The sequence below is a fragment of the Mixophyes fleayi genome, chromosome 11 (assembly GCF_038048845.1).
Source record: "Mixophyes fleayi isolate aMixFle1 chromosome 11, aMixFle1.hap1, whole genome shotgun sequence".
NCBI lineage: Eukaryota > Metazoa > Chordata > Amphibia > Anura > Limnodynastidae > Mixophyes > Mixophyes fleayi.
This window is the reverse complement of record NC_134412.1, coordinates 85,627,322-85,651,177: the sequence shown is the minus strand read 5'-3', so window position 1 is coordinate 85,651,177 and position 23,856 is coordinate 85,627,322. Positions and strand designations below refer to the sequence as shown.

The window sequence follows — 23,856 nt, the reverse complement described above, 5'->3', positions numbered from 1 at the left end:
CTGACACCTTCTACTAAATTTAGTCCAATCTCTTTCACCATCATCATCAGTTATTTATATAGCGCCGCTGATTCCGCAGCGCTGTACAGGAAACTCGCTCACATCAGTCCCTGCCCCATTGGAGCTCACAGTCACTATATGCTTGAAAATGGCTGTGCCGTGTACACAAAACGTGGCTCCAATAACCTATCACTTACACAATTGTATAAGGCCGTAAATACGTCTATCCATGTTGGGTTGCGTTTTATGTACGTATATAACATTAATAAGAATGTATGATTATGCTTTATTATCTATTTATTCTTTGAAACCTATTTTCCACGTTGACAATGTTGAGCATTCCTTTGTCGCACACATACACCCTCTCTGATTTGCTTTTGTTGGAAAGAATAATACTAGAAATATATCCATGATACTGGGATCTTCCGTTTATTAGGTCAGTTTCCTATTTGGCTTGTCCAAGAAAAATATCATCAATATGCTGCCAGCTTAGGGCATGACATAAATTGCTACACGGATGCCAATAAGTCCCGTTAAGTAATGGGCACTTCACACAAAGACGCTGGAAATTGTACGTCGTATAACAAAGAATTAGAGCTACACTATTATTCATAGGGGAAGATCTAAGAGGTCCGTGATGTCTCTTTTTAATCTAATTGTGCTTGAAAACGTTGTAAAAATTTTTGTAATAAGCAAAGAGGGGAACATGCTTCTTACTCCCACTTTGTGCAATAAATCATACTTACGGCTCGTGAAGTGAAAAACTGGGACAGCCACGTGAACTGAAGTTATGTTAATCCCATAAAATCAACCCGATACTTGCTTATAGGTCTCAAACAAGGTGAAACCGTTCGAGAAACCTCTTCCCACCTGCCTATTATTTTCCATTTATCCAAAATTGAAGCTATGGGAGAATAAGCTTTGTGAGTGCAATAAGCTTTTATGACCAATGCAGGAGATATGTCTACATCTGTGGATTACTTGATTCTGGTCCCTCCACTGTTTGACCACCAGGGGGAGCTCTTGAGGGGAGGGGGGGGGGGGGGGTCCTGTCACCCAGAAACCCCCTTTCTCTTATCATGGAAACCTCCCAGTTAGTGTGTATAACATATTGTCTGCAGCCCAGGACACATTTCCGTGAGTATCTGCCTATGTTTTCATGAACACCGGCCTCAACAAAATGGCCACTGTCATTTTTGTCTCTAGTGTATTAATTTTAGAGTCTTGTATTTAGTGCTTTAGAGTTTGTCTGACATAGAAAATACAGAAAGTAAATCACCTGTTATGTGCAGCACTGAGTAAGTAACTATAACACTAATTTTAAGATTTTTTATTTTAATTGGGTGTGAGAGGAGATTAATATTAGTTTTGTAGAGTAATATTAATTTGGTTAGATGGTCAGTTTTTTTTTTTTAGTTTTTTTTTTTTTTTAAAGCGGTGTTCACATGTAATATGCAGCTTACTTTATGCCTCATTCTGTTTTTTATGTAATGTTTTATTACATTTATGTACATTTCACTGTTCTTATACAGCACTGCTGCCTAATTTCTGTTTTGTATGCAATTCTGATTTCTTTTGCTAATGGACACTGCACAGTACCACTTCTCTTTTTTATGTTCAAGCTGTATATATGGACACTCGTAGTGTCACTTATTTTTGTCATATCCATGCTATACATATATACACTGCACAGTACCACTTCTATTTATGTCATTTTCGTGTGGTACATTTGAACACTGCACAGTACCACTTCTCTTTGTCATTCTTATACTGTACATACGGACACTGCACAGTACCACTTCTTTGTCTTTCTCATGCTTTACATTTGGGAAAATCTCCCTTGCCCATGCTCCGCCAAATGTATTGTAAGCCCGTTGGTGGCCGTGGTTTTTGTGTTTTTGTTTTTTGTAAAAATTAAAGTTAAACTTAAAATATTAAAAATAAGTTAGAATTACAGACGTTTCACAAAAAATTCCTGATCAGGGTCAAATGTCCCAAAAACCGGGAAAAAAAACGAAAAGTGAAAAACAGTGGAGCAAACGCTGCTTCTGCCCCAATTATTAGAATACGTCTGTCAGTTTGTTTTTTGTTTTGTGTTTGCTTTGTTCCAAAATCAAACATTTGGAACCCCCCCCTATAGAAATCCTGCATTTGTCCCTGACCACACACCTTCTACCTGTGAGTGTAGCTTATTTTGGATAGGAGTGCTATTATAATTTTGCTTTGAGATATGTCGCCCAAACAACCAGTGATCTGGTCATGTGGTTATTTTGGTTGTCTACATTACATTCTAATGCTGTATGATGCAGATGGTAAATAAGTGGCCAGTGTCTTGTAGGCTGGCTGGCAGGGTTGCCAACTCTGAAATGAAAAACAAGCAACCGCTAAGTGAAAAACAAGCCCAAAAAAGCCAAAAGTTATTTTTTTTATTTATGATACAATTATCAAGATAATATTAATAGTAATGCGATCTGCAGCAGTTTCTGCTGTTACAGTAACTAAAGACATACTTGCCAACTCTCCCGGAAAGTCCAGGAGACTCCCGAAATTCGGGTCAGTCTCCCGGGCGAGCTGGCATTTCTCCCGCATCCCAGGTTTCACAGAGAATCGCGTCGGTGATTCACGCCATTTTGGAGGGAGGGGGAGGGGCGAGGCCAATCACGTGACGCGATTGGCCTCGCCCCGCCCCCTCTCGCCCTCCAGTCACGCCCCCTCAAGTTTCCGGGAGTTGGCAAGTATGACTAAAGAGGAAGACTCAGGAGTTATAGCTGCATTTTAGGGGTTTGTTTTCTCTGTACACTACAATATATCCCGAGCTTTACACTATAATTACACACATCATGTTCTGTCTGGTCACATATATACTCTCCATATCTACTGCATACAACACAGACAGGCTCCCCCAAGAGGAGCCAACGCTGACGTTTACCTACCAACACCTGAGGTCACGCCCACATAAGAGACCAGCAGCGTCCTTACACTGACTAAAGCGTTATTATACACAAGGCAATAAAGTTTTTTTGAAAGAAAAAAAAAAAAAAGTTGTGAAGCCCAAAAACTCGCAACCCGCGACCACCAGAAAAACCTGCAACTCTGGGGGAAAAAAACCAAGCCCAATTCCGCTTGTTATAAGCGGAATTGGCAACTATGCTGGCTGGGCGTGCTTATCCACTCATGGTACCATGTGATCTAAACCATACTTGCCAGCTCTCCCTGAATGTCAGGGAGACTCCCTGAAATAGGGGTGAACTCCCTCACTCCCTGAAGAGTCTGGCATTCTCCCTGATGCTGAGCCAGTACAAGACGTGGTTGGCTTCGCCATCTGTGGCATGATGACACAGTTCAGAAATTGTGTCCTATGTCCATGTATTGATGCCTATGGAGGTGGCCATTTTCATGGAGACCAAGATTTGATCAAAGACTGACAGGTAAGACAACATGACTTCAGTAATGGAGACAGAAATGTAAAACACACTTCAGTCTCTAGAGATTCATTAGCTGCTTTTCTTTAACGCATAGTTGCCTACTTTCCAGGAATCTCCCGCATTTTTGGGAGACCTCCCAGAAGAGCAGGGCAACCTCCCGGTTCTCGCCCTTGCAATAGATAAGTGTGTGTGTCTGTGGGGGGAGGGCGCTTAATGACGCAAATATTGTAATCTTAGCCACGCCCCTGCTGTAATTGGCCAAAATTGTGTGTGTGACATTCGTTAAGGGGGCGGTGCCAACGTGATGTGAATCATCAAGCCCCGCATGCCCAAGTTGGCTAGTATATTCTAAATCACAGCTTGGCAACCTGGAGCTCTTCAGGTGTTGTGAAACTACAAGTCCCAGCATGCTTTGCCAGACGATTGTTTGCCAGGTATGCTGGGACATGTAGTTTGAAAACACCTAGAAAGCGTCGGGTTGTCCAGGACTGATCTTGAAGTATACGTGACAGGCAATGGCCGGTATCTTGTCAATTTCAGCAGATATTTTTACTCTCTTGGTTATGGCAGAGATTTGACATAAGTTGAGCCCCGGTTACGTACAATGCGGGGGTTTCTTTTGTACAGTACAGTTAGCGCAAGAGACCAAAGATGCATTCAGCCAATGGTTTACTCTGCTGGACGATGCAAACAAAAGCCTTATTCAGACACCACCCCGTGCACTCTGCCAATTTACTTTGAATAACGGGAAAAGTAAAATGTCCCTTATTTATAAGCATTTATGTTCCCATGAAGAGAGAGTTTATCGTGTGGGGACAATGTAATTACTGCGCTTTTAAAGGACCACTAAACCTCAACCACCAGTTGGCTTATTTAAAAGAGCCAACCATAACAAAATGAACAAATACGTGGTAAAAGTTTCAGAAGCTTGTTAGGACTGAAGATAATTGCTTTAAAATTTGTGATCCTGGTGGGGAGATGCCGTTCTACGCCCCTCATTAATCCCATTGAAGGACAATACAGCAGCTGCTTCTGGGCCCACACACTGCTGATAACAGAGAGCAAAATCTTGCAACAAACACTTGCACAGCAAATGTAAATACAATGGCAGTCTCAAGTTCTGTTATTAATAATTATTGCTGAGGAATGGATGGACGTTGTGGGAAAAAATGTGTCCGCCATGCCGAGTTGTCTTTTGCAGACCCTAAGCCCACCAATTACATGCTAATAGAGAGTATAAGAATAAATGATGGTGTCTAAAAATGTAAAAGAACTAAGGGTTAAACACAAGTGAAGGTGCGGTAACAGTGCTGTAAACCACAGCCGTAAACCAGATATTGGGGCTTTTATTATCTAAACTGTGGCAGATGTCAGGCTAGGTACACACTGCAAGAAAATTCTCCCGATGTGATAAGTTTTATAGCGATATATACTCTTCATCGCTCATTTGAATTGACGCTTGTCGGCAAGTGAGCGGAGCTGTCCAAGGTACGTCCGTGTGCTGTCAGTGTACAGGGGGTCTGTGCTGTCGGTGTACAGGGGGTCTGTGCTGTCGGTGCACAGGGGGTCTGTGCGGTCGGTGTACAGGGGGGTCTGCGCTGTCGGTGTACAAGGGGTTCTGCGCTGTCGGTGTACAAGGGGTTCTGCGCTGTCGGTGTACAAGGGGTTCTGTGCTGTCGGTGTACAGGGGTTCTGTGCTGTCGGTGTACAGGGGTTCTGTGCTGTCGGTGTACAGGGGGTCTGTGCTGTCGGTGTACAGGGGGGGTCTGTGCTGTCGGTGTACAGGGGGGGTCTGTGCTGTCGGTGTACAGGGGGGGGTCTGTGCTGTCGGTGTACAGGGGGGGTCTGTGCTGTCGGTGTACAGGGGGGGTCTGTGCTGTCGGTGTACAGGGGGGGTCTGTGCTGTCGGTGTACAGGGGGGGTCTGTGCTGTCGGTGTACAGGGGGGGTCTGTGCTGTCGGTGTACAGGGGGGGGTCTGTGCTGTCGGTGTACAGGGGGGGTCTGTGCTGTCGGTGTACAAGGGGTTCTGTGCTGTCGGTGTACAAGGGGTTCTGTGCTGTCGGTGTACAAGGGGTTCTGTGCTGTCGGTGTACAGGGGGTCTGTGCTGTCGGTGTACAGGGGGTCTGTGCTGTCGGTGTACAGGGGGGGTCTGTGCTGTCGGTGTACAGGGGGGGTCTGTGCTGTGGGTGTACAGGGGGGGTCTGTGCTGTGGGTGTACAGGGGGGGTCTGTGCTGTCGGTGTACAGGGGGTCTGTGCTGTCGGTGTACAGGGGGTCTGTGCTGTGGGTGTACAGGGGGGGTCTGTGCTGTGGGTGTACAGGGGGGGTCTGTGCTGTGGGTGTACAGGGGGGGTCTGTGCTGTGGGTGTACAGGGGGGGTCTGTGCTGTGGGTGTACAGGGGGGGGTCTGTGCTGTCGGTGTACAGGGGGGGTCTGTGCTGTCGGTGTACAGGGGGTCTGTGCTGTCGGTGTACTGTCCGTGTACAGGGGGTCTGTGCTGTCCGTATTCGGGTGATGGCTGTGTTGTTAGTGTATTAGATGATACAAGACGCCTCAAACAGAAGAATTACACTGATCTGTTAGGTGGTGTAAGTGCTGCCATCAGTATTTCTGTACAGTAAGGATTATGAAGCGCTACTGAGGGAAGCTCTGTAAGGGGTGAAGTCCTAACTCCGGTCCCTTAGGATATCCGTTTATAACGCGAGTCTCTCGGGTGGGAACAGTGCAGACAGGGACGTAACAGCTGCAGGGAGATGACAACACACATTGAAATGAGACCTGTCACACTGAGATCCACTATTGGCTGACAGTCGTGTAAGTGCATACACACTGCAGGATCGGAAGGTGGTTGGTCGGAAAATATTAAACCGTACGACCAACCAAATGAAACAATGATCTGCACTTTGGGACGACATTAGATCATCGTGTAGGTATACACACTCACACCATATCTGACCAAACGGTCGGCTGATTGGCCCAATTATTGGACAAAAATGCTCCAGTGTGTACCTAGCCTAACTCGCCCTTTGTATGGATATGTCTTATGGACACCCCCGAGCAGGGGCTGGCTGGCAGACTCTAGCCCGGGGGGCAAGCGCACAGCACTGGCCCATAAGTAGCGGCCCATCCTTAAATGGGTGATTTTTGGTACAATATATATTTAGCAATATAAAAAGAGGCCGTTTTAGTGGTGCTTAAACCAGCGATACTTAATTATTTTAAATGATAAATCTTAAATAATGACACAAATAATGCAACGAAAAACAAACCTCACTTTAGATTACATTTTATTTTATATGTTCATTCTTCCTACCGCACTTTTTCTTTTTTCATACCTGGCTGATTATAATGGGGTATATATAATATTATAGCAATAAATTATATAATCATGTTCTATTACAGTATTGAATATAGGGGCTGATTTATCAAAATACAAAAAGCCCTTTTACTTTAAAAAAAAAACCGACGTTTTTGTCAGCAAAAGGCTTCGCCCTATATACTAATAGGGTTATTTGTTTTAGGGTTATCACAGTGTGAAACGGGACATACCTCCCAACGGTCCTTCAAGTCACACCAAATCCTGACTAAGTGGGACAGTCACCCAAATTTGGGACTGCTGCAACAGATGCAGGACAGTAGACAGACTGTGCTGCTCTCTCCTACCTGTTCTTGTCGCTGTCACCACAGGTGGCTGCTGGTGTCTTTAGCTCCGTTGCTGCTTGTCTGGATCCTTGGAGGCCCTGTTTGGTAAAATAAAAATGGGTACATTAAATTTAGAAAATTTCAACAATCCCCGACATTAAATCAATATATCGCCCACGTTTTATAATTAGGACCCCCCCCCCTCTGCCCCCAGCACCTTTAGCCACACATGCCCCCCTATACCCTGCAGTTTCAATCACACACGCTAGTACCCCTTCCTCTTACCTTTTTCTAAAATTGCTGCAGCTCCTGCACTGACTACCATAGACTTCCATCAGCCTACACTGTGTACCATGTGACCGCTGCGGTCACATGACCTGGTGATGTGAAGCTGAAGGGCATTTAGCCGCTACCGAGATGCGATGGAGACCGCTTTTGCCGTCTCTGCAGTGGCTGTCACATCGCGTTGTACTCACTGCGGGGGCATCATCCATTTACAGAATATTGTACTACAGCTTGTAGTACAATATTCTATGGATGAATGATTCCCCCACAGTGAGTACTACGTGATGTGACAGCCCCTGCACAAACCACATAGGTTGTCTCCATCGCATTACAACTGGACCACCAGGCGGCTCAAAATACAATTTTACTGACCGGCCAGGGGGGCATATGCCCCTCTGCCCCCCGGCTCAGCGCACCCTGCCCCTGAAGGATGTGGATGAATTGAACCACCTCTGTGTAGGGGCGGGACCGGAGCATTTAAATGCCCACTCTGGAGCCATCATCATCTATTTATTTATATAGCGCCACTAATTCCGCAGCGTGGTACAGAGAACTCACTCACATCAGTCCCTGCCCCATTGGAGCTTACAGTCTAAATCCCCTAAGATACACACATACACAGAGACTAAGGTCAATTTAATAGCAGCCAATTAACCTACCAGGATGTTTTTGGAGTGTGGGAGGAAACCGGAGCACCCGGAGGAAACCCACGCAAACACGGGGAGAACATACAAACTCCACACATATAAGGCCATGGTCAGGAATTGAACTCATGACCCCAGCGCTGTGAGGTAGAAGTGCTAACCACTGAGCCACCGTGCTGCCCATAACTACACATGACTCACAGTCTCTAGTGTACCAACTTGCAGGGGCAGATTACCAATTTCTATCTTTATTTTCGAACAACCCCCTACGCCCTTGTACCACGTTAGGGTGTGCTGAGCGGAAACCACAGAGAGGTCGGTGGATAGAATTGTCCAATACTTAGAAGAGAAAGAAAGAAAAAATGTGCAGATCGGGGAAATACTGACACACGTCGCAATACGTATTTACTCAATGTTTTTGTATTTTTTCCCTGGTCTAACCTCAATTTATGACTTTGAGTCATCATCCGCATGAGGAGACAATGTGACTGTCTTTATTACGCGTCACCTTTGTGTGTTTGAACGCTTTTATTGCTTACGTTGAAATGTGCGTTTTCCTATAAAAGTACAACTAGTAGGTGAAAAAGGAGTCTTATTGAAAGTACAGAATGACTCCCAATTACTGACCCAGAAATCCCTGCGGTTCTCTGCAAAAACGGATACATTTGCTCTAAAGTGAAGTGCTAACCACTGAGCCACCGTGCCGCCCTATAGAGAAATAGATTTTTGTTTCTATTTTCATTGAACGTCTAAAACTAGCGTTGTAATCTCCTTTTGTGTTCAATTTAGAGAACATCTTAGTTGTAGTTTAAACAGTAAGAAGATCCTTCACTCCCCCTCTGTTCCAAAGCCAATCACGTAAATCTGCCTAGGCATATATGCGCGTGCCAGTTTTCTGTGCATGCGCAGGTCAGTTTCGCACAAGATACACTCCACAACTGGCATAGTGCTCACTCTATATCAGCCCCTGAGTTACACTGATCAAACTGCTTTGTGATATAAATGTCTGTAGGCAGTAGAACAGTCTGTGAAATATATTCAACTGAATCTTGACCCGTTTTTAAGAGAATCATTCTCCTCTGTGAATAACAATATTAATATTTGACAGTTGGCATTAAGAATGGAAAGTAGCTTTTTGGAATTATCTTTTTAATTTCAGGAAGCAGCAATATTGTTTTTAAACTACTAGAAAGCACGCTGAGTCCCTCCCCTCCTTCGTATTTCAGGAAGTGTAAAAATTGGCTTGTCTGATTTGCATAGGATATAAGTAGCATTTTTTTTGACTTTGGAAGATTAAAAGTTAGACAAAAGCTAAAACCGGCCTTGAAAATTCTTTCTGCTCCTCCGTGTACCCCCAATATTGTGTCTGAAGCACTGTACCTGGTTTACAAAACAAGGATCTGTAGGAGTACAAACAGGAGCTCTTACCCCTAATATAAGAACAAGGACAAGTTTAGTAAGGGCTTTGACCTTTGTGGTCCCTTAAACAACATGGCTGCTCTCTGGTTCCAACAGTCTAGATGAGGCTATGATTAAATTTGAAAAAAATTGAAGTTATTGTGTCGGGTGGAATGGAAAAGTTACCCAGCTCCCACTGCGGATTTGTCTGTACATTGTTTTTCATGAGAACACAGACACCCTTTAAGGAATCTGACCATGAAATTGGAAAGACCCTAGACATCAACCCAGGAAAGAATAAGTATAGTTTTACTTTTCAAAAACTTCCATTATTTGTTACACGATGCCTCAGACTTTGTGTTTTAGGTATAATAATTCATGCTGAGCAATGGGGGGGGGGGGGGAGCAGACATCTGAAATTGAAGCCAAACGTAGATTCTGTCATCTTTCCAGTTTCTTGCAGAATAAATCTTAGAAGTTTGTCCTCCAGTTATTCCGTCAATAACGTTCATTGTTGTTCCGCAAGGTTATCCAAAGAACCAGCTGGCACCGCTGGGTAGGAAACAGTCTCTCTGTGCCAGTCTGAACTGGACTGTGCCACGGGCGTGCTTGTAGAAAACTGTCTGGTGTTAACTAGACAGAAAATAAAATAGTATCCACTTAATGTCCACTCAGCTTGTCAGAAACACCCCAGATAAAATCCTAATCTTTGGAACATCAATCATTATATGTTATAGAAAAACAAAACCTCTCATGTAAAAGTCAAACACCCCATATTGAATGTGACATTAATTCTCACTATGTTCGGTGAGCTATACAGTGTGTGTGTGTGTGTGTGTTTTTAAGATATATGTATATATATGCCCATGGTCGGGAATTGAACTCATGACCAGAGTGCTGTAAGGCAGAAGTGCTAACCACTGAGCCATATATATATATTTGGGGCAGCACGGTGGCGTAGTGGTTAGCACTTCTGCCTTACAGCACTGGAGTCATGAGTTAAATTTCCGATCATGGCCTTATCTGTGTGGAGTTTGTATGTTCTCCCCGTGTTTGCGTGGGTTTCCTCCGGTTTCCTCCCACAATCCAAAAACATACTGGTTGGTTAATTGGCTGCTATCAAAATTGCCGTCTGTCTGCCTGCCTGCCTGTCTGTCTGTCTGTGTGTGTGTATGTTAGAGAATTTAGACTGTAAGCTCCTATGGAGCAGGGACTGATGTAAGTGAGTTCTCTGTACAGCGCTGCGGAATCAGTGGCGCTATATAAATAAATGGTGGTGATGATGTAATCTCTTGACGTCTATCCTGTGTGTGTGTGTGTGTGTGTGTGTATGTATGTATGTGTATATATATATATATATATATATTAGTGTGTGTGAAACAAGGAAGACTTTCACACCAGATTGATATTGTGAGAAAAGGCTTTAATAAAGGGGTTCTCAACTCACAATTCATTTTAACATCTTGTCAACACATTTTAGTTCCCCCCCACACTCTAATTATGTTGATTTTATTATTTACACTCAAATACCCATACTGCTGATCTCTCGACAACAGTGGGTGTCAATGTCCCTCCCCTGTGTACTTTCTAGTCACAAATGGGACGTTCATGGTGGAGGGGCGTCTGAATCCACTCGGCCTGTTTCCAAGCCGTAAGAGCAGCGCCCTGGGACCCCAACAGCCAAGTGGAACCCAGTAGATCCCACCAACTGCATTCTTTGTTAATGTTTGTTTATTTGATCATTACTATTTGAACTAAAATAAATTATATTGGGTGGCGTTATCATGCTTATAACTGTTCTGCATTTGCAATATACGCCCTCAGTGCACTTATACATTGCTCGATTGGTTTTAAGGGGCCTATTGTGTGCCAAGAAGACCCAACTCCCCCCCCCCCCCCCCCCCCCGCACCATTACACCAACACCATCTGCAACTTGACACAAGGCAGGATGGGTCCATGGATTTATGTTTGCACTAAATTGATCCCACATTGGTCTGAACAACAACTGAACCTCTTGACCGTGTCTGCATGCTTTTATGCATGAAAAAACAGTCAGTATTTAACTTATGTGCAAAACAGAATACTAATTTGCACCCCTTGCAATGTAACATGGTTTTGTCCAGGAGACTGAAATAAGAAGTTTCTTAAGTTAAGATCCTTAATGAATCAGACCCCTTATTTTTATATCTGTGCTGGTTATGTAGGTTTCCAGTCCTGATCTCTCTGCTTGTTCATTGGTATTATCTTGTCTTTGAACCAGAGAAGGGAAGTATCCAACATTCTTGTTTGAAGTTACAGCCTCCTCCTGATTGGCTGGCCACTCACTCGTCCAATTAGCAGCCAGCTGTCATTTTCCAGGTTGGTGTGTGATACCACCGTCTTTGGTGCACATACATTACTTCTCTATATGACTCCACTGAATAGATCCCACTTGTCTAATGTTATATTCTGACTGTTACATTTTTATTTATTGAATAACAGCAAAGGAATTAATAACAGAAAACAGCATAGCTATAAGCTCCAAAGGAAAACAAAATCTTCTCCTGTTAACAAATGATCTAGAGAGAAAACTTTTGAAATGCATTTCAGATGAAAGCAAAAAATATGATTAATGGTTTGGAACCCACTGAAACTTTAAATTGTTCTGGACATGTGACAAATATATGAAATGATTTGGGTCACAGTTATTAACAGGTGATTTTCCAGCAAATGGAAAATGTAATATCTGTAACAGACTTCTGCTCTGAGCTCCAAACGGAGACATTTGTCAGTCTCCCGCAGTTTGCTCTCTCTGTGTTACATATCCATCCATCCATATATTGGGAACGGTGCCTAATTAGAGTTAAGTGGAAAATATTACGGCTGCTTTAAGTCTCGACAAAACTTTGCCCCCCCCCCCCCCCCCCGTTCAGGACATATCTAATGACACTCTCGATAAAAAGAAATCTGTGTGTTAACATTTTCCGCTGGTTTATTTTGGAGACGAAGAATGAATTGTGGCTGCTTGAAGGCTGCTGCATTCTTATAAAATCATTGAAAATTTAAACAAATCTAATAGTAAAATATATCCAGACTTCTTTTTTTTTTTTATCCAATACAAAAGTTTTATTGTATTAAAAAAGTTTGTGGTGTTTAATCCAATAATTGGTGTTTAATCCAATAATTGTTTCTGTTAAAGTGGCCCCATCCCCTACACACAGTGAAGGCGGCCATTTTGTGGACTGGAGCAAGATGCATGAGAATGTACCCTATCTAGTCACTAGGAGCTAGTGACGTCCCTGAAACATGAGGCACTTTGTGCCTTATGTCTCATTGGTGCCTCATTGAAGTCAGTGTATGGATAGGCGGAATAATGGTTCAACCCACAAAATGGCTGCCCCCACTGTGTGTAGGTGAAAGGTCCACTTTTAAGAGGGGGGAAAAAAAAAGGAAAATTATGAGAAGCTTTCATAACAGCCAAATTTATACAGCAGTTTATGAGGAAAATCTTGTCTGTTAGTAATCGGCATTAATGATGTATAGGTTCTAGTGTTTTATTAAACTGATCTTAGCAGTGATCGAGCTATTTGTCCCCAGTGCTTCATAAACCCCCTCCAGACCTCTCATAATGTTATAATATAATAATAGGCTATATTATCCAGCCAGCAGATTGTGCCTTTTAAAACAGTATATCGACAAACCATGACATTGCTCTACATTCAGTTGTAAGATTCTGATTGGCTGGGGTGTGACCAGACTGGTCATGTGACCCACATACATCATAAACAGGTTCTGTCATGTCACTCAGCCTGGGTATAAGAGGCTGAGCCTGACACAAAACACATTTTTTATTATGGTGATTTATATTGTAAAAGATGGATGGAAATAATATGTAAATATTAACATCACTTACACATTTGGGATATATGATTTTGAAATGAAAACACCCATACGTCCATAACCTGGAAATGGTAATCCTATGAGGCCGATTGTAAGGGCTCTAGAGTCCTGCTGCCCCATATATTTAGTAGAAGGGATTAAAGCCAAGGTGTGGCGGCCCAGTGTACATATATACATATACAGTGATTAAAATAAATATGCAGTAGGGATTTAGCCATGGATTAAGGCTTGAAGTTATGTTGGGATCTATGGTTAAAGCTTGGTGTAGCTCACACATCTTAACCTTTTTTAAGTGGAAAAATTGATACCAAAACGCCACACCCACAATCTACCCAAACTTGTCCCCATCAGCTGAAACCTCACTCAGAACTGCCCAGTTATAGCGCATCTCTTTAAAGCCGCACCTGCTTTCCAATAGGCCATGCCCCTAGGCCATGCCCCTTTCAGCGAATTGGGGCAGTCTCACTAAAAAAACAGAACTATAGGAGGAGGTAACAACCCAGAAGTTTCCCAGTACATTAATGTCACAGGTGGTTCAACCTATTGGAAGTGTAAAGGCATAATGCAGACTATGGGGCAGATTAAATTCCCTGCGTTTGTACGGTCATTATAACGCTGCTTTTTGCTCGTGGCTCACAGAGCTGCAAGCAAAAATCAGCATTGCAATTACTGTACTAACAGTAGTAATGTGCATCTATTACCGTACTTTTGGTAATAATGCGCATCTGTTACCGTAGTGACGGTAACAATGCACATCTGTTACCGTAGTGACGGTAATAATGCACATCTGTTACCGTAGTGACGGTAATAATGCACATCTGTTACCGTAGTGACTGTAACAATGCACATCTGTTACCGTAGTGACGGTAATAATGCACATCTGTTACCGTAGTGACGGTAACAATGCGCGCCCCGCGTCCTAAAGAACAACGCAGGGAATTGAACCTGCTCCTATATGGAACATGGTCAATAATTCTAAATACCCATTTGGGTACAGAACACACATTGTATGCAAGTCCTACACTGACCTCTTTGCTTTAAACACCATTAAATTGCAGTTGAAATCAAATACATTTCATTGGACAGTCCTCTTTCTGGCAGCCATTAGCGGAATGATTTAGGGGGGTGGGGTTTTATGAGAAAAGTAGGTGTGGTCTATTTTTATTTTTATTTTTTCCAGCATACTGCTATTTGATGGGCAAAATTATGCGATTCACGGTGAATCGTATCATTTTGGCCCCACCCCCGCGACAAAGTTACATTTTTGTCGCCGGGGTGAGGGCAAAATGACGCGATTGACTGTGAATATACCTGTGCTCCAGCAAGGAGATATGGAAAACATGCACTGTTAGGAGTCCTTGAGGACTGGATTTTGGAAGCCCTGTGCTAGCTCAAAGATGACATTGAAACAAAGATTGTCTCAAATAATGAATATGTCATGGTTTTATTTCATATACACATGTGGGTAAATTTATACTCTATCCTGAAACAACTTGCTTAAAAGGTCACTGTATATAAATAATTGTTCATATACCTGTGAGACCAAATCCTGGTGGTGGCAGTCTTATTAATAGTAAACGTACTATAAAAGGTGATGTACTGTTTGTTAAATAGACCAGGTGGTCTTGTAGTCATTAACCTCTTGTCACACACAAGATAGGCGAGTATGTCCAAATACATCTGTCTGACGGTGCACAAGATACAAAAAGCAGTTTTCTGATGTTCAGTAAAACAAAAAAACAACAAATAATTTGATAAACCTAATATTTCATTGGCAGAGTTTGGAAGACGTCTATTCTGATGCTGGAGGAAAAACTCTGAAGCTGAATTTTTAATCTGAACACATGTGGGAAGATTATAGATTACAATGTTTTCTCTGAAATAGTTATAGTGCTGTGTGATTGTCTTACTGTAATATTTTAATTTTTTATTTTCTTAGATAAGTAAAGTATTGCATTAAGTCAGTGCAGCTTGGGAGACTGGAAAATATTTTGGAAATGTATTACATATGATTGTAATTTTATTTTTTTATCCATTATTTATTCTTTTGATACGTTTTGATTATACTTTTTCCTCCTTTCTGATCTGTAATGTCACTTAAATCAGTATGTTCGACATTATATACTTGCTGGTTTAGAATGTTTAGTATATACTGTTCAGTGCAATGCTCTGATGTCCTCTTCTTGTTGCTATTTATTTATTTGTATACCAGCATCGGAATACTGCCATTTCTTTGCTCATTATCTGTATTCCGTATACCTATTGTCTTTTTTGTTTTCTATTTGGCTTGGGTGTTGCGTTCATTGGTTGCTACTGTAATGGACTTTCAAAAATAATAGATACCAAAGCTTAACTTTAAATTATCCAACGCATTTGACAGATTAGATGACCCTGTGAAAAGATCCCGCAGTCACAGTCTACTTCTGAGAGTTGGGTCAATGAAACATTCAGATATATCTACTACCTGCCGACAGATTTTCCTGGCTCTATTACCTAAATTGTCTGTGGAGAGATTTGAACTGTGATCAAGTGTGTGGAACTGGAGCTCTTCGTTGAGTGGATGGTTCCCCAAGAGACAGGATGATCAGCCCCCATTTTTAATTTTTTATTAAACCAAAGGGGATGGAATGAGGGCAACTCGTAGTGCCCAGGACTTGGGTCATTGTGGTTAAGCCTCTCATGGAGGCACTGAATGGTCACCAGGTCCACATAAGGTGGGTCTGTTGCACTTCACTTTGACATTCTATCACTTTACTAGATGTAGGGTTGCTGGACCATGTCAGTGTAGGCTCCTAGCACCCTATCGGTAGTAAATCTATGTCTCCCTCTTCTGATGTCGGAGACCAGAGGCTTTTGGACAACCGACCTCTCTCCTTGAGCTGCTCTGTTATGGGTGCCTCCTATTCTCTCTTTTTTACCTAGGTGCTAGAGGTCTTCTGCACCTGCAGTATCTATTCCTCCCTTCAGTGGTGCGGTTGTTGACCCTCACAAAGACGTTCCTTTATCCACTCCCTGAGCTACCCCTGACTGCACTGGGTTACGGTATTTTGTGCCCACAGCTATGGACCGTGCCTGCATAACCATCTTCTATTTCCATTGTAGATGTTTTAGAAGAACTGGTCTCTGGAAGTGTATCGTTTCTTATACTTGGACTACTCTGACCTTCTAAGTGGATCGTTCTATGTATGTCACAAGTTTTTGGATTTGTTTTATACCGTTAGATATGTTTTTCTTAACATTATGTTGTCATTCTATTTTATTTTTAGATATTGCTATGTATTCATCTATTCTTGTGATTGTTTTGCTCTCTTCATCCTTGGGTTTATTTACTTAATCTCAAGAAAACACCAATAGAATTTTTCATTATTTCTTCAATTGATGACTACCAGTATTTCAGAAGACAGAACTAGTTATTTTCCATCTACAGAAGTCAGACTCTGCAAAATACTCTCTCCTTTTATTGTAGCCTCTCTTTTAACTTGTCCGCATTTCTGCTCTATCTTTGGCTTCCTCTTAACCAATGAGGTTTTCTATCACAATATTCATGGTGCCTTGTTGGGTGTCCATGGTTGACTGCCCAGGAGGGTGCTTATGTTGCTCTATCTCGACTGTTTTTGAAACTTCAATGTTGAGCGTTTATTTTTATTTTTTTATGCTGTTACTCCTGGTTTTCTTCTCTCTCTTGACTTTGTGTCTTCTCCTTTTTCTTATGTAGTGGTCCTTCTATATCCTTCCACTGAAGCATGTGGCTTTATTTCCTGGGATCTCTCTGGATTGGGAAATCGGGATACTAGTGCTAATTAATTCTCCAGACATAAATACCAACTCCTATGGGCGAAAGATGTAAGTGTTGCACTGGAATCTGAGGTGTGGGTGAGCATTTGGGTGGCAACACGTAAAATCTCACTTACTAGAGCAGTTTTCGAAACTTCCTATAAATTGTTGATACGATGGTACATGGTCCCTTCCAGGCTGCCTAAAGACCTCAGTAAAGTTCTTGGTGTTTCTGTGGCTGTAAAGAAACGTAAGGTAGGCTTCTCTTAAAGCCACATGATTCTGGATTTGAGTTTTCACTGGTGGATTCTGTCCTTCATATGACCCTCAGCTGGCCCTACGCAATAAAATTGGTCAAGTAAGGGCATTCAAGCAATACTTCTTGCTTTCCCTTGATCCATTGCACTTTCTCAATCAAATTTGATTCTGCTGTTTCACGCTCTGTTGCACCTGTTATACAGGTGTGTCTGGTGTTTGGTCTGAGAGGTAAGAGGGCATTCTCTGCATGCCCAAATAACCAGTTATGTAACGTAGGTTCCAGCCTAGGACCGGTGGGCACTCGGGTACCCAGATAACCCTAGCCATTTTTATGGTTTTTTTTTGACAAATGGAGGAAGGGGGCCCAAACTTTTATGTTGCACAGTGTCACGTGGGGTCTTAATCTGACTCGATCTGTAACCTGATCCCATTTTTTTTTCTTCAATATCTTTTTCCTTTCTCATTTCCTTCTCTCTGTCTCTTATGTTTCCCTTTTTCATTGGTATTTGGTCGACGCCTAGACGTTCATTTGGTCGACATTCAGAAACTTGACAACAACCATTCAAATGTCAACTGTATTATTAAGTCGACAAATGTAGACCATATTATATATGAGTTATAGATAGAGTTGGGTTTAGGGATAGGGTTATGGATATTATTGTTGACCTAATAATACTTTCAATGTTATTACTGTCTACTTTCCAACCATGGTCTATATTGTGGTGTCGACCATATAAATGTCAATCATGTAATTGTCGAGCATATGTATCACAGTTTTCATCTTGTGTTTTTTTTGTTTTGTTTTTTTCTTTCTTTGTGTGTGGTGTTGGTCCCTGATACTGTTCATTGTGTTTATTCTTTATAACTAAAGGTTTCCTATCCTTGTGTTTAAATACCTATTGTTATGTTTAGGTACCTACTTCACACATTGTTTATTAAATAAGGTTTGTCCTTGACTGTACAAAAAAAACATTTATTGAAAACAAATAAATGTATTCTTGTTACTGAAAGCCGCTGCCTGCGGTCGGTGGGGCTCATTTATTGATTCAATCAGCTTTCATCTATCTAATGCACCTCCGACATTAAGAGCAAAGGTCTAATTGGTTACTATGGTGCAAATTTGTACCTTTTGAGCAACGATGGTCAATAGCCCTCATTGTGCTACTTTTTAGAACATCTACTAAACAGAAAAACCATATGAAAAGTAATTATGTTAATCTTAAATGTCATACTTCCTCATTTCTTTCATAGTCCATGAAAAACAAAATTTTGAAAACGTCTGTAGGAGTCTAAAGAAAGGGCCTTTGTCTGGTTTGGTTCTCAGACCATTGGTCAGTACGTAGCAATAGTCTCTGTTTATACCAGCTTTCTTTTATGAAAAAGAATTCATTATTTGTTCATAACCCAGAGCTTATACTTTTGGAAGTAAAGACCGGCCTTTTCCTTCTGACCCTGAAGATGATACAACTAAAATGCTTAATTCAAATCTCCGAGGACCTGCAAAATCCAAACCAATAGGTATTCACAAGAGAAAAGAAAGCCGTAAGACCAGCGCTACAATAAGGCAGCTGTTTTAAGTTTTCATCTGGGGATTTTTTCTGCCTTTCGTCTTCAATATGTTTTTGTACTGGAAAAAACGGGGAGCTTACGAGCTTGAAACACTCCCGACGTCCCTGACGGAGCTGGGATACAGTGCCGTGGAGCGATTCTCCTGGAGTTCATCTCTCGACATTATTGAGGATCTTGCGGGTAGGTCACGGAATATTTGGAGATCAGCAGGAATAACTCTATTTTTATTTTATTTTTTTATGTAAAATTAAGTGATGCTTTTAAATGTATTGTTGTTAAAGGGGAATATATATATATATATATATATATATATATATATATATATATATATATATATATATATATATATATATATATATATATATATATATATATTCCACAAATTAAAGTATGCCTAACTATAAGGACATTTTAAAATTACCTGTCTTCCCCCCCATACGGTTTCCCACATATTTTGTAATTCTATCATTTGTGCATGGTAAGGAGTACTTCCATTACAACTAGTATGTGTTTGAGATACACCGGGCCCGAGTCATTAAGGAGAGAAAAAAATAAAAATAAATAAAAATTGTAACTTTGCACCTTGGGCAAAACCATGTTGCATTGGAGGGGGAGGTAAATTTACATTATGGAGACAGATTTACAATTGGGGTAGGGCATGTCCTAGATCAGCTTTAAATGTAGGTGTACAAATAAAACTATCACATATTTGTGTGCTAGATGAAAGAGCAGCCAGTATTTATTTTCCTTACGTGCAATATAATCGTGGTTAACACCCCTCGCATTGTAACATGGTCTGTCCAGGATCAAATATACCCATATTTTTTTTTTTTTTTTTTGCTTTGCTGTCGTTAATGATTTAGGCCCATCATGCTTACTCTGACACATGTAATATAGAGGCTTTTATACATGTGAATGGTCCCTGCACACGGTATATTATATATCATATAATACTGTACATTTTAAGGGCAAGGAAAGAAAATTAAAAGAACTACTTGTATGTAGATATGTGATTATGATTTTTCATTTACGTTCTGTACTTTGTGGAACCCTGTCTTTTGGTTGCCACTAATTGTTGGGGGCATAAATATCACAGAGGTCAAGATGCTTCAAGCCGGCACCTTCAGTTATGGTTTCCGGGGGTTCCATTCCTCTTAGATGTTAGAACTCACAATCTTGGCCCTCCTGTCTCCTGGTCCTCTAGTAAGGTTTACTTCTAGTTGTGTCTTATAATGTAGTTTCTTTCTCTATAGTCTCTTCTTGTATTGGTTTTTACTGATTCTATTGTTACTCTTGTCTCTTACTACTTTGTATATTGTTCTGTAGTTGTATGATGCTGCAGAATTCTGTGGCACCTTTATAAATAAACTAAGATGTGATGGTGAAGACGGCTATCTCAGTACATGTAAATGCCGGATTTCCAGTGTGCTCTAGAAGCCAATCCTGGTACCGTATGTATAGCGCACCGATACTGTTAGACAATGGGTTTTATACCAAACCTGGACCTAAGATCGGTCCAGTGCTTTTACATGGCATAATACTTGGACCTCACATTTTAATCTTTACATACGTATATGTCCAGGTATGTCACATAAAAGCCAGTCCGGGTCTTTTCTGGTCAATGGCCATGATCTACAGTAATTGACTGGGGAAGGATGTGCTCCATCCTACAATCACTGTTGAGCGCTGACCGCATGAGAGGCTGTAGTACGAGTTATCGGTGCTGTAAACACCGACCCTGTTTACTCCTACATAATTATTCCGATAATGAACAGAGCGACATAGAAAAAAAATAACTACTTACCAGTAGAAAGACACAGAGGAAATCCGATGAGAGGACATCGCGACACTTCCAAATGACGTCAGTTGCGTGCGCGACTTTTTTTTTTTTTTTTTTAAAGCAGCAATGCATGGACTATGGTAATATTAATTTTATTCCTAATCCCTAACGTAAAGGTAATACTTACCTGGGTCCGTTTGTTGCTGCTTTAAAATGCGAAATTTCAAAGTCGCGCACACAACTGCCGTCATTTGGAAGTGTGGCGATGTCCTGTCAATACCAGGGGCATGTGACATTCCGCGCCTCTTGGTTCAGTTGCGCCAACTACTGGCAAGCTACTACCATCCATCGGCTCTATTTGGCAGCATGACGGTTGGTTTTACAAATGTGCCTCATGCCATTGGCCATCATACACTCACTGACTGTAAGTATCAACATCACTGTGGTGCCCCCAGGTATAAGATAGTAGTTACTGCCAGCACCAGGCTCCTTCACCGGCACCTGGAACTGCTTGCTTCTGGATGGTGTGTACGCTGCTGCAGCAGCTCTTTGCTGGTGGCTGTAGCTGGTCCTGCCCGACCTTTTATTTTTGATCTACTGTGTAGAGGACAGACTTGAATCAGGACGGGTCCAACACAGGACCACTTGAGAATGGATGAGTGTTGGCTCTTATTCATACGTCACAGGAACCCTTTATTGCTCAAAGATAGCTATTACAAGAGCTGTTACGCACACCACCACTTTATGGTAGTAGACTTTACACAAAAAAAACACAATACATCATCATCATCATTTATTTATATAGCGCCAACATATTCCGTAGCGCTTTACAATTGGGGACAAACATAGTAAACTAATAAACCAACTGGGTAAAACGGACATGTATTCCTTTATTTAATATAGAGCCAAATGCAGTTTCTACCCCTGCAATGAAATCAAATTGGCACTTCAAATATCAGAACAGTCCTAGGGAGTGATGTGAGCAGGGTGGCCAATCTGGGAGAGGATGTAGACTGGACTGAGCCAACCAATCAGGACTAGATTTGACTGGACCAATAAACAAGGACTTTCTGCTCCTGCAGCTCATTTCTCTGAAGATTAGTCATGAGGATAAACAGAAAAGCTTTCAACACAGCAATATAGCAAACTAATATGGACACAGTGTGTCTGAAAATGTGTTTTGAACCATGTTTACAGTATTCTGTGATACCAGATACGCATGACGTATCCTGTGTCACAGAACACAACAGGTCAACATCAAAAATACATCAATACATTTTCTGCATTGTACCGTCAATGACCCCTTCATGGAGGTCACTGAAAGAAGAGTGTAGTATGCTAATCTGTTTTACAACTGGCTTTTATGGTGGTCAATTCTATTATATACCTAAAATATCTATCTTTTGGTACATAATAGAAATGTAATATATCTAATGAACATAGATTGATTTTCGCACAGATACATATGAAACATGAATGTAATATCTGGAGTTCAATATTCTATATCTTATTTGGCATCTATAGTTGGCACATTTTTATGCAGCTTGTTACCCTGACTATAAATATATACAGGACTTGTATGAATATATAAGACCCTGGGACAGCCATATTATTCTCTATAGGCACCGCATCTGGATGGTGCCATACTGTATGTCTTGTTATATTCAGCATTAACCCCTGGTCGCCTCAGTGATTTTACAGGTATTCTTATATGGTTATATTTAAATTTCTTAACTCCTGGTTATGCCATAATTATTACACCAATAAATTGTGAGTAGCATTACTGTACAGTATATTGCACAGTGGCCAGCTATACTGTTGGACAGTGGGTGTATACGAGGGTGTGGGTCTAGAAGCAATGTACCCTCTACTTATTGGGAGACTGTATGTGCAAAAAAATATAATATTGCAAATCTTTTCTTCACCATACGTAAATGCACAGTATGATGCTTGTAGTAGTAGTAGTAGTAGTAATATATTCATCATCAGCTATTTTATATAGCGCCACTAATTCCACAGCGCTGTACAGAGAACTCATTCACATCAGTCTCTGCCCCATTGGAGCTTACAGTCTAAATTCCCTAACATACAAACACACAGAGAGAGAGAGAGACTAAGGGCAATTTAATAGCAGCAAATTAACCTACCAGTATGTTTTTGGAGTGTGGGAGGAAACGGGAGCACCCGGAGGAAACCCACGCAAACAGTGGGAGAACATACAAACTCCACACAGATAAGGCCATGGTCGGGAATCGAACCTCCCACACTCCAAAAACATACTGGTAGGTTAATTGGCTGTTAACAAATTGACCCTAGTGTGTGTGTCTACATTAGGGAATTTAGACTGTAAGCCCCAATGGGGCAGGGACTGATGTGAGTGAGTTCTCTGTACAGCGCTGTGGAATTAGTGGTGCTATATAAATTAATGGTGATGATGATACTAGTCATTTGAGCTGTATGCTATGCTGGTAGGTGTCATAAGGGCAAATGTGGGGCCCAACATAGATTTTGCACAAGGGCCCAGAGTACCTCATGTTAAGAACTATTGTCTTATGATGGTAACAATTTTCAAAAATATAAAGTCAAAAACCTGCACTACCCCCTATGACCACCAGATGCCACAAAACTCTTGACTTGGCTCTATATATATATATATACACAAGTTAACCCGTGCATGATACTCATGCATGCTAGTCAAATCAAGCTACTTAAGGTGTTGAAAAGGCTCTTGTCATGTATTTGGGCCATAGCCCAGGCCTCAACCACCAACCACTCCCCACTGTCACCCCCGGCAACCACCAACCACTCCCCACTGTCACCCCCGGCAACCACCAACCACTCCCCACTGTCACCCCCGGCAACCACCAACCACTCCCCACTGTCACCCCCGGCAACCACCAACCACTCCCTACTGTCACTTCTCCTTCAAGAAACATATATATATATTTTTTTTAAATCTATATAAACACTTTTAAGAATTAACAAATTAAAAACATCTTCGTATACCAAATTTAAGCCCTTTCTGAGGTTTTTTTTCACACACACTAAGAATTTAGTAGGTCAGTGTATAACTCCGCCCAGCAGGTGGCGCTGCAGCTTGGTTTTATTTTTTCCACACACACACACACACACACACACACACACACGCCACTAGACATTTATATTATAGATATATTATATGTACACCTTTATTCTATATG

The 23,856-nt window shown here is 41.5% G+C and overlaps 1 protein-coding gene across 1 annotated transcript in view; it reads left to right on the top strand.

Annotated features, from left to right (window-relative positions):
• The first annotated feature begins 1,281 nt into the window (after positions 1 to 1,281).
• PLEKHG5 (pleckstrin homology and RhoGEF domain containing G5) overlaps positions 1,282 to 23,856 on the top strand; it is a 244,111-nt gene continuing 221,536 nt past the window's right edge. The window contains exon 1 of the mRNA XM_075190134.1: positions 1,282 to 1,298. The gene's annotated coding sequence lies outside the window, so the exon portion shown is untranslated. The remainder of the gene's footprint in view (positions 1,299 to 23,856) is intronic.